Below are 10000 nucleotides of genomic sequence, written 5' to 3' on the forward strand. Positions count from 1 at the left end.
AAATTAATTTGTGGAGCTCCTTCTGTTCTCAATGCATTCATAATAATTACGTTTAATGTAGCATTTAGTAAAAGTTGGAAGATGAGAAGAACAAAATTTGTCAAGTGACATTACAGGGCATGCAACTGTTCACCCAATCAAAGACCTAAAATGAAATAGACCTTATTCACGATAGCCGCCATGTTGGATTTGCTATTATCATGCAAATTAGCGACACAATTCTGAGGGGGCAAACAACACAAGTTTGAGAGGTTATAACGAACATCTTAGCTACACAGATGATTTGTTTCACGTTCACTGAATGTTTATCACCTAAGCAGTAAAATACAATCATTACACAAAACGAAGTAGAAAGTCAAAATGTCAAAGGCAATCAAAAGATATAAAAGGGATCATGTGTATTTTGTGCACCCCTCGACCAATATATCGGTCGACATATCGACTGATACTCGACCGATGTATCGGTCGACGTATCGACCGACGCTCGACCGATATGTCGGCCGACAAATCGACAGACACTCAGCCGATATGTCGACCGACATGTGTCGGTTGACGTATCGGTCGAGCGCCGGTCGATATGTTGACTGATACATCGGTCGAGTATCGGTCGACATGTTCGACCGATAGGCTACCAACATTCCGCCGATACTTCACTGCCTCTTGCGTTTTGGTGACTGTATCATGCGTCGCAGACGTAATTACTGGGTTGGCAAACCCAGTCGGAATCTGGGTTTCATTTCGTGGGTTTTTTTTTGGTTTGTTTTCTTACTGGGTTGCCAGTATGGCAGTCCCAGTCGGAAAGTGGATGGCATTTGTTCGTTTAACTTTTTTTGTTTGTTTTTTTTTTTTTCCGTGTCGGTAAAAGTCTTGCTGTCACTCCCCTAGTAAGTGGTGTCTTTGTGCATAGAGCCTTCTGCTCGTATTTTCTTAGGATAGAGAGGGTAGTGGAAATGCGTAGATTTCTCTGGTGGACACAGTGAAATGATAAACTTAACCTGCAATGGCGTCGAAAGTCATCATACGGTAACGCAAATAGCGTTTTAGTGGATCTCTAAACAAAATATACCCTTATGGAGCTCAATAATGGAAAGTCAGTTGGATAAACTAGGCAGGCGGTGAAAACAAATACCTGGAATCATAAAAGCGACGAGTAATGAACTTCGACAACAATCTATCGCCCGTCGAGCCGAGATCAAAGTGAGCTGTATTTCTAATATTTTACCAAGAGTGTGCTGTTATGTAGAACACTGAAACCAAATGAAAAGTTCTCTGGTATAAAAGTGACGAGTAATGGACTTCGACAAAAATCTTTCGCTTTCTTTTCGCTTTCGCTTATGGGTTCAACAAAGTCAGGTAAAAAAAAAAAAGAATTGGAAATGTGACAGTCAAGAAAGCTTGTCGACTATTTTGTGCATCATTATTAAAGGAAAGGTTCTTCAGGAAAGAGTTTGAACCTGAAGTACATGATAATTTGACACGATTGAGTTTCTTGTCTTCACGCACGCAATAAAATAGGAAGAGGTTTTCGCCTCTAAGAGCAAATATGTTGTTTGTTTCAATACATTTTTCGCTGGAAAAGGATTCTGTGGTATTTTCTGCCTTTGTGAATTATAATATCATGTTGTGTATTGAATTTTCGAGCTTAAGGTTGAAATGTGATATGGGAGAATTTTCTCAGTATTGCTCTGCAAGCAGGAAGGGTTCACGAAAATAGACAGGTCTGTTGGAAGCGTGCTTTAGTTTCAACAAAATGAGCTCCAAAATCAGTGAAAAATTGTTACGCCGATGAATAATATAAAGTAGCTGCTATTTCCAAAATGATGGAATTACCTGGTGATAAATAACACCGTACGGTTCTTTGAGAGTAAATTTTGACTTTGCAGAAACAAATGGTCAACCTCAAGAGTTTGGGCGATTGTGATCTTTGTTTTGACTTCGCTCATTTTATTGTCAAACTTTATAACACTTGACAGAAAAAAAAACTTACAAAAACCCGGTATCTTGCCATCATTTGACACAGATGCTTCACCGTTTGGAGAGTAAACATGCCGCGGTAACTTAATCACGGCGCCCGCTGAATTCCGGCCATGTCACTTTCGGTTTTGCGATTTATTTGTGCAGCCAAAAGTACAATAACAAAATTTTTACGTAGCAAAAATCTCTCAAAATGTTTGTCGCTGATCGTAACCTTTTATATTCTATGTTCACGGTTCAAAATTAATGTTGTTTTCATGTCGTAAATATTTTATCCTCGATCGACCGTCCCGGAAACTTCCTTCTGCTCTTTCTAAAAACTGTGTATCAATATTCATTTACTTTTGCATCAATATTTGTTTTGCATAAAGCAAGCTAACAAAATCTGTACCTTGCTGAGTTCGCATTTGTTAGCGTTAATAGTATTTTCGGTCCGATGCTTCTGTTCTATACCCTGGATTCCAGAGGTTATTTTCTCGCTATGAAAAGAGCGAGTCACGAAGCGGCGAGAAAAACCTCTGGTACAGGCCGTTTAAACCTTACTTCCATGCAAATCAATTTATCTTGAATGACTTCCAGAGTAAGAGTTTATTTTAGAAACTTGGGCAAACCGGTTTTATCCACGTGATAAAAATATTTGTGCAATGTTTACCGGTCACTCTACTGGGAAATTCTCACGGTGGAGTGAGTAAATCGTTGTCTCACGTAACAAAAAAATTAAATCGAAAATGTTCAATGAAATCTGCCAAAAACTTGGAGTGTTGTAGGAGACAAATTCATAAATCACCTCACCAGTACTCACGTCTGTGCGATACATCGTTTCTGATTTTTTGTCGAAGCGTTTCACGCAACTATTATTTGTTACAAATGCAAACGTGAATTGGAGAAATACGAAAATTGCATTCAAGTCCTAGAATTAGAACTGAAAAAATTTAAAGAACTTTACGAGTCCCTGAAAGCAGTTTCAATATGATTCGAGGCATTGAGGTGTAAAGATGTCAGAAGCTCAGTCACACCTTCGTCAAATTCCCAAACAAAATCAGAGTTCTTGTTCGATTACGCCCCCTCTAAGGCCACCCAACAGCAAACATTCCTCCAGCAACAATGAGACGAATTAACCTCAATCTGCCAGCCATGAATTTGTGATTATCGTGTCACTATCGCTACTGTACCGTTCATAGTCTTCTTGTATTACACCAGTGAAAAACCGGTTTGATCGTCCCCCTCGACTTAATCAATGGCAATCCTTATTAAAAAGGTTTGTCGATCGACCAATGAAATCTCCAGGGTCAAAAGTTGACTCTGGAAGTGGAAAGCACAACGTGATTGGGGTGGCATGTTCAGAAAGGTTAACAACCTGTACCAGAGGTCGCTCTTTTGTCGCTCTTTTCATAGCGAGAAAATAACCTCTGGAATCCAGGGTATCTGTCCTATAAAGGGGTATATTGCTTAGGTCACCCATCCAGATATTAACCCCACCGTACAGGGGACTTCACTGAACTTTAGCATTACAAAGCTGTCAGATGCTCCGAGGGCACGTTTAATAAACTTGTGGTGAAAAGAAGTCGTGAGGGAACTTAAAAATTATCAACATGTCAGCCCAGAAGCCAATGTTTCTCGCTTCTCTTTTATTTGTTATTCTTCAGAGACTGGAATGCTGTAGTTCAATACCACACAATTCAGTGCCTTCTGATTATCTGTAACACGTACCACAGGCAACCCAGTGTATGCTTCACGGAAGCATCTCTTTTTTACTTGGTTGCCAAACCCTGTCGGAATCTTTATTGAATTTGTTGCGCGTACAAAATAACATCAGCAAATGGAGAAGAAAACAGGACAATGTCCCAATTGATATTCAACCCCAATAAATATTAACAAAATAGTAATAATAATTGTAATTGTAAAAGTATGGTAATAAAAATAGTAATAATTATCATATGATATTATTTACAATCAAGTTAATTTAAAAATGGCTTCATTAACTTACACCCTCACGACTTGGAAGATTATAAGAAAGGGTTTTATCAGCATAAAAATCTAAAAGCCTCCTTTTAAAAGTATGAAATGAGTCCACGCTTTTAATATCCCTTGGTAGTTTGTTCCAAAAATTGATAGACCTGTAATAAAACGAACGTTTTAAGTAATTTTGTTTTGCGTGTGGTAATTGGTAATTTAATTCATTTGAATTACGCGTTTTCTGCCGAACTACAGTTTGACAGAAAAAGTCTTGGTGACCCAGGTCAATATAGCCTGCTCTAGCGTTATACATGTAGATAAGTACCAAGTCTTTCATTTCCCTTCTATATTCTAGTGGTAATAAAGAAAGTTTTAACAGACGATCCCTGTAGGAAAGATCCCTTGCATAATTCAAGATAAACTTTGTGGCCCTGTGCTGAACATTTTCTAGGTAATAGTTTGTCCTTTGACGTGTAGGGTGAGCATAGTTCACAAGCGTACTCTAGTTGTGGTCGAACAATTGAGCAGTATAAAAGTTTCTTGATGTCAGGATCATTGATATCTCTACAGACTCTACGAATAAGGCCAATCGTTCTATTTGCTTTAGAGGAGATCAGTTTTATATGTTGAGACCATTGGAGAGTGTTGGTGACAGTTATGCCCAAGTCTTTAATTTCGCTAACTGTTGCCAGTGGGGACCCGTTAAGATGGTACTCTCGTTTTGTGGGAATTTTCTTCCTAGAGGTATTCAAGGCCTTACATTTGGGTATACTGAGACACATTTTCCAGGTATCACTCCAGATTGAGAGCTGCGTTAGGTCTTGTTGAAGTGAAAGTTTGTCCGATGGTTTTTCAATTATCTTAAACAGCTTAGAATCATCTGCAAATATAGCAACTTTAGGGTCATGTTTAATACATTGAGGAATGTCGTCTATATAGACAAGGAAGAGCAGAGGGCCCAATATAGAGCCTTGCGGAACACCGGACAAGACTTGTAACCAGTCGGAATAGGTACCTTGTAGTGCTACTCGTTGATATCTATCAGAAAGATAGCTCTGAAACCAGTTTATTAGCTGCCCAGATATTCCGAATTGAGATAGCTTATTCAGCAAGGCACAGTGAGGGACTTTGTCGAATGCTTTAGCGAAGTCCAAATAAGCTATGTCAATCTCCTTGCCTTTGGCTAGGGCTTCGATCGCTTCTTGGTAGACCAGGAGAAGCTGAGTAACAGTAGATCTTCCTCTAAGAAAACCATGCTGCAGATGGTAGAGTTGTGGCAAGATGAGGGTATAGCAATGGTTAAAGACATATCTTTCTAGGCATTTAGATACAATACACAGTAATGAAATTGGTCGGTAGTTCTTGGATAATGTGGAATCATCAGATTTGTAGACAGGACATACATAAGCCAATTTCCACTGGTCGAGAAACTTGCCGAGAGACAACGATAGGTTGAACAAACGGCAGACGGGAGAGGCAATTTCAGGTGCAGTTTCCTTCAGCAATCTACCAGGAATGTTATCAGGGCCATGCGCTTTGTTTACATCAATGTCTTCCAGTACTTAAATTACCTCTGGTATCCTAAAGCGGATTTCGCTTAAATGATGAGCAGGTATAACAGATGGTCCTTAGTAAGATTCAGAAGTACCATCATTAGGACTGAATACTGATTTTAAAAAAAATGTTAAGTAAGTCTGCTTTCTCTTTGTTATTCGTCACAAAGCGTTGACTATCCCTCAAGAAGCCAGGTGACCGATTTTGTTTGGTCGTAGATTTAACTAAAGACCAGAAACGTCTGGCATTGGTGAGAAGCGAATCCTTCAGTTTAGCTGCATATTGCTTTTTCTTCATCTTAATCATTGCTTTAACCTCCCGTCTTGCTTGTCTAAACCGATCGTGGTCTAGAGTTCTTCCACGTTTAATAAACACTATAAACACATTTCTCAATTTGTTTTTTACTTTAATTAGATTCAGAAGTTCCATGGGTGCTCATTTACATTTCGAGGTTTGCTTGTTGGAATGTGCTGGTCAACAGCAGCGAGGAATGTATCAGACCAATTAGTAAGAGAATCGTTTATGTCGTTTTCCTCGAAACACAGGTCCCAGTTAACTTGATTAAACTGAGTGAATATTTGAGGCCGTTCCAGTCGGCTTTCTTAAAGTTATATAATCGTCGTTTAATATGTGGTTGGCGTTTAATTCGAAGGTCCATAGAAAATTCGATGAGTTGGTGATCTGAGTTCAAAATATCCTGAAATCCTTTAATGTTAGAAATCTTGTCTGGAATGTTTGTGAGCAGTAAATCCAAAAAATTATCGTTCCTGTTGGGAAGTCTATAACTTGCCAAAGAAAATGATCCTTAATTGCCTAATTAGTAAAGAGGGTGTACATCTGACAATCGATAGAGGAAGTCAAGGTAGCCCAGTCGACGTTTGGTAGATTGAAATCACCGACAATCAAAAGTTGATCAAATTTGGCCTTGGAAGCTTGGTCCAGAAATTTCGTAAATTCTTTCAAATGGACATAATCAGAAGAAGGAGGGCGGTAGAAAACTGCCATTAATATCTTTTTCTTGCACGACGGGCGAAGGTCGCAAACAACAATTTCAGCTAAGGTTTCGATGTTAGGCCTTCTAGCACATGGCACTGTATTACGAACTACTAGCAGGACGCCTCCTCCACGTTTGTTGTTATAGTCAAATCTGTCTCTTCTTTGAATAGTGAAGTTCATATTAGGCAAGATCTCGCGGCTGTTGATGTCCGGTGTTAGCCATGTCTCGGTGAAGGCCTCCATGTTTGTAGCGAGCACTTGTAGTTCGTCGACCTTGTTGACAATGCTTCGAGCGTTCATATAGAGACAATTGATGTTTAACTGTGGTTTACCGTTTTGATATGAAATGAAATAAAATCTGGGTTTCATTTCGTGGTTTGTTTGGTTTTTTTAATATTTTTTTTTCCTTGTCGGGAAAAGTCTTGCCTGTCACTCCCCTGCTAAGTGGTGTCTTTGTCCATAGAGTCTTCTGTGCGTATTTTGTTAGGTTTGAGGGAGCTGGGGTAATGCGTCAATTTCCCTGGTGCACACAGGAGAACATGTAATTATTAAACCTGCAATGGCGTCAAAAGTCATTATAACGCGCGTGGCGTTTTAGTGCATCTTTAAACAAAATATACCCTTATGGAGATCAAGAATAGAGCGTCAATTGGATGAACAAGACAAGTATATCTGGAGTCTTAAAAGCGGCGAGTAATGGACTTCGACAATAATCTATCGCCCGTCGAGCCGAAATCAAAGTGAGCTGTATTTCTAATATTTTACCAAGTGTGCTGTTATGCAGAACACTGAAACCAAATGGAAAATCCTCTGGTAACTTATGGGTTTAACAAAGACAGAGAAGGAATTGAACAACTTGGATCTGCACAGTCTTCCGGTAAGAATTGGAAATTTCACTAATTCTTGTTAGTCACAAATTATTTGAAGGAACGCTTGTTGCCCATTTATTGCTTGATAATTCAAAAAAAGGGTTTTTCAGTAAACGGATTGATACTGAACACTGGTGGGAAATTTATTTAGTTGCGTTTTTGACACGGAGTGTAATTTGACACGGATTGAGTTTCTTGTGTTCACGCACGTAATGAAATAGAAAGGGTTTGTTTTGCAATATGCCGTTTGTTTAAAAAAAAATTGCGCTGGAAAAGGTGGCCTTTATGAATTCATCATGTTGTGTAATATGCGAGCTTAACTGGATAGTTTTTATGACAATAGTAAAGCATTTTTGTGTCAAAATAAGGTAAGCGTCTTTCTGTTGTGCTAACTTAATTAAATATAAGTATACGTAACCATGTTATTCTTGTCTGCCGTAAACTTGATTTCCAATCTCAAAATTACCTCCAGAACCTACTTTTTGCGTAGAATAAGCTTTTAGAATGATGTTCTTGTCTTCTGTGGTTATACTTGACGATTCAGGAACATTTTTTTGAAAAAATATTTGAAACGGGTCACACGCTGAACTTAATCGCCCGAACTTGCCCTATTATGCATAACACCCACTTGACCTTTTGACATCCCATTGAAAAAAACATTCAGGTTGTAACAAACTTCACATTTATTAACCATTTCTTCTGTAAGTGAGTAAGTAGGTAAGTAAGTAAGTAAGTAAGTAAGTAAGTAAGTAAGTAAGTAAGTAACAACTTTATTTATAGAGGGTAACACATAACAGTTAAAAACTGACAAACCAGTGGCCCTCTGCTTCTGCTTTTGTGCTTGTCAGCATTGTGATTTGCGATAATTCGCAAGTCTGTTTTTGTATCTCATGGATGTTCACATTTTCAATTACATGGCCGCTCAACCTCGTGATTGTGTAAATAGTTCACCCTGGAGTCAAAATAGATACGTTTCTGAGGAACCCGACAAATGAAAGAATGCTTCCTGACCCGACAGATGAAATGTAAATATTCAGTTAAATATTACAACACAATTAAAAACCCAAAGACGTTGTTTTACTCTGAAAACGACGAACGATTAACATTTCATTCCGTTGACACAAGGTGATCACGTGTACCTTTATGGTTGCCTAGCACGTGATCAATTTCTTCCTCCTCAAAGTCAGAAACTGCAGAAATCTTCGTCCTTTTTACGATCGATTGTCATTAATCTTTCGATGAGAATTCGATTCAGAGCTATATTTAAAAAATGTTTTTTTTTTCTTAATCTGAGAAGAAATGAGTGAATTTTACTCAGACAAGAGCGTGTTTTGTTATCTTTAAACTGAATTTATTACCAAAGCTTAAAAAACTGAAAGACGTCAAAATGGGACAGCATATTACAAAAGAATTAAAGGTGTGAACGTGTGTGCCAAGGGGCCTCTGCTGGCGCGACATGTGGGTGACCCTCAAATGGTCTTGATGACACCTCACTTGAAAAAATTAACTGGAACCCTGCAGTTCAATAGCCCTTTTCACTGTTAGTTTTTCTCATTTGCATTACAATGTAATCTAATTATAACGTGGACGGGAGGCAATTTCGGGTTAAAACTACAAAACGAAATAGCCCGAAATTGTCTCGCGTGCATGCTAGATTGCATTGTAATGCAACCGTGAAAAGGACTATTGTGTAACACGTACCACAGGCAACCCAGTGTACGCTTTTATGGAGCGTCTTGTTTAACCGAGATTAGAAACTTCTGCCGAGCACCGCACATATCCCTGATCTACCCCCCGCTCCTCAGAGGCTTTTTTATATAAATCCGTTGTAGTCAATCGCACAAAACCGAACCAAAAATCAATCGAACTCAATCGAGCCCAATCGGCCGGATTGTCCATGTTAATTTTCCATGTTGATTTTTATTCTTGATTATTTTTTACATTGTGGCTGAAAAGCCCCTATGGGGGAGCTTCAATAAATGGGTGGATGGATGGATGCGTGTATATGTGTATGTCATTGGTGTATTTAAATCGAACTGGAACTTTTCCATGAGTCCGATTAATTGAACTCGCGCGTTCGAATACCGAACTCATTCGAACCAATGGAACTCAATCGACGCGATTACTTCGATTTTGATTGGCAGAAAGACAAAACACGTCTAGTTTCAAATGAATCGGAAAGATTTCCCTCTAAGTATGTATTGGAAGCAGTTTGACAACAAAAATCTTTAAATTAAGCCGGAATGAACTAAAATCTTTATTGTTGAAATGATTTAAAATCAATCGAACTCAATAGAACGCAATCCGTCGGATTGTTTTTCGATTGGTTCAGTAATCGAACATAATCGAATTGGAACTTTTCGGTGAGTTCAATTAATCGAACTGGTGCGTTCGATTACCAAACTCAATCGAACCAATCGAACTCAATCGACGCGATTACTTCGATTTTGTTTGGCAGAAAGACAAAACGCATCCAGTTTTAATAGAATTTAAATTAGAATCTTTATTGTTGAAGTGATTTAAATTCGATAAATTCACACTAAAAACTGGGAAACATGCAAGCACAGACACAAGTTCACATTGCAAATGTCCAAGTCGGTCGCTGCCATGGTCAGTTACCGACACTGACGGCGAAGGCGGGCAGTCGTGGT

At 38.7% G+C, this 10000-nt stretch overlaps 1 protein-coding gene across 1 annotated transcript in view; it reads right to left on the reverse strand.

The window, feature by feature from the left end:
* Positions 1-10000, reverse strand: part of LOC138051845 (eukaryotic translation initiation factor 4 gamma 1-like) — an 80028-nt gene that overhangs the window by 66845 nt on the left and 3183 nt on the right. The window lies entirely within an intron of this gene.

The sequence above is a fragment of the Montipora capricornis genome, chromosome 6 (genome assembly GCF_036669925.1).
Source record: "Montipora capricornis isolate CH-2021 chromosome 6, ASM3666992v2, whole genome shotgun sequence".
NCBI lineage: Eukaryota > Metazoa > Cnidaria > Anthozoa > Scleractinia > Acroporidae > Montipora > Montipora capricornis.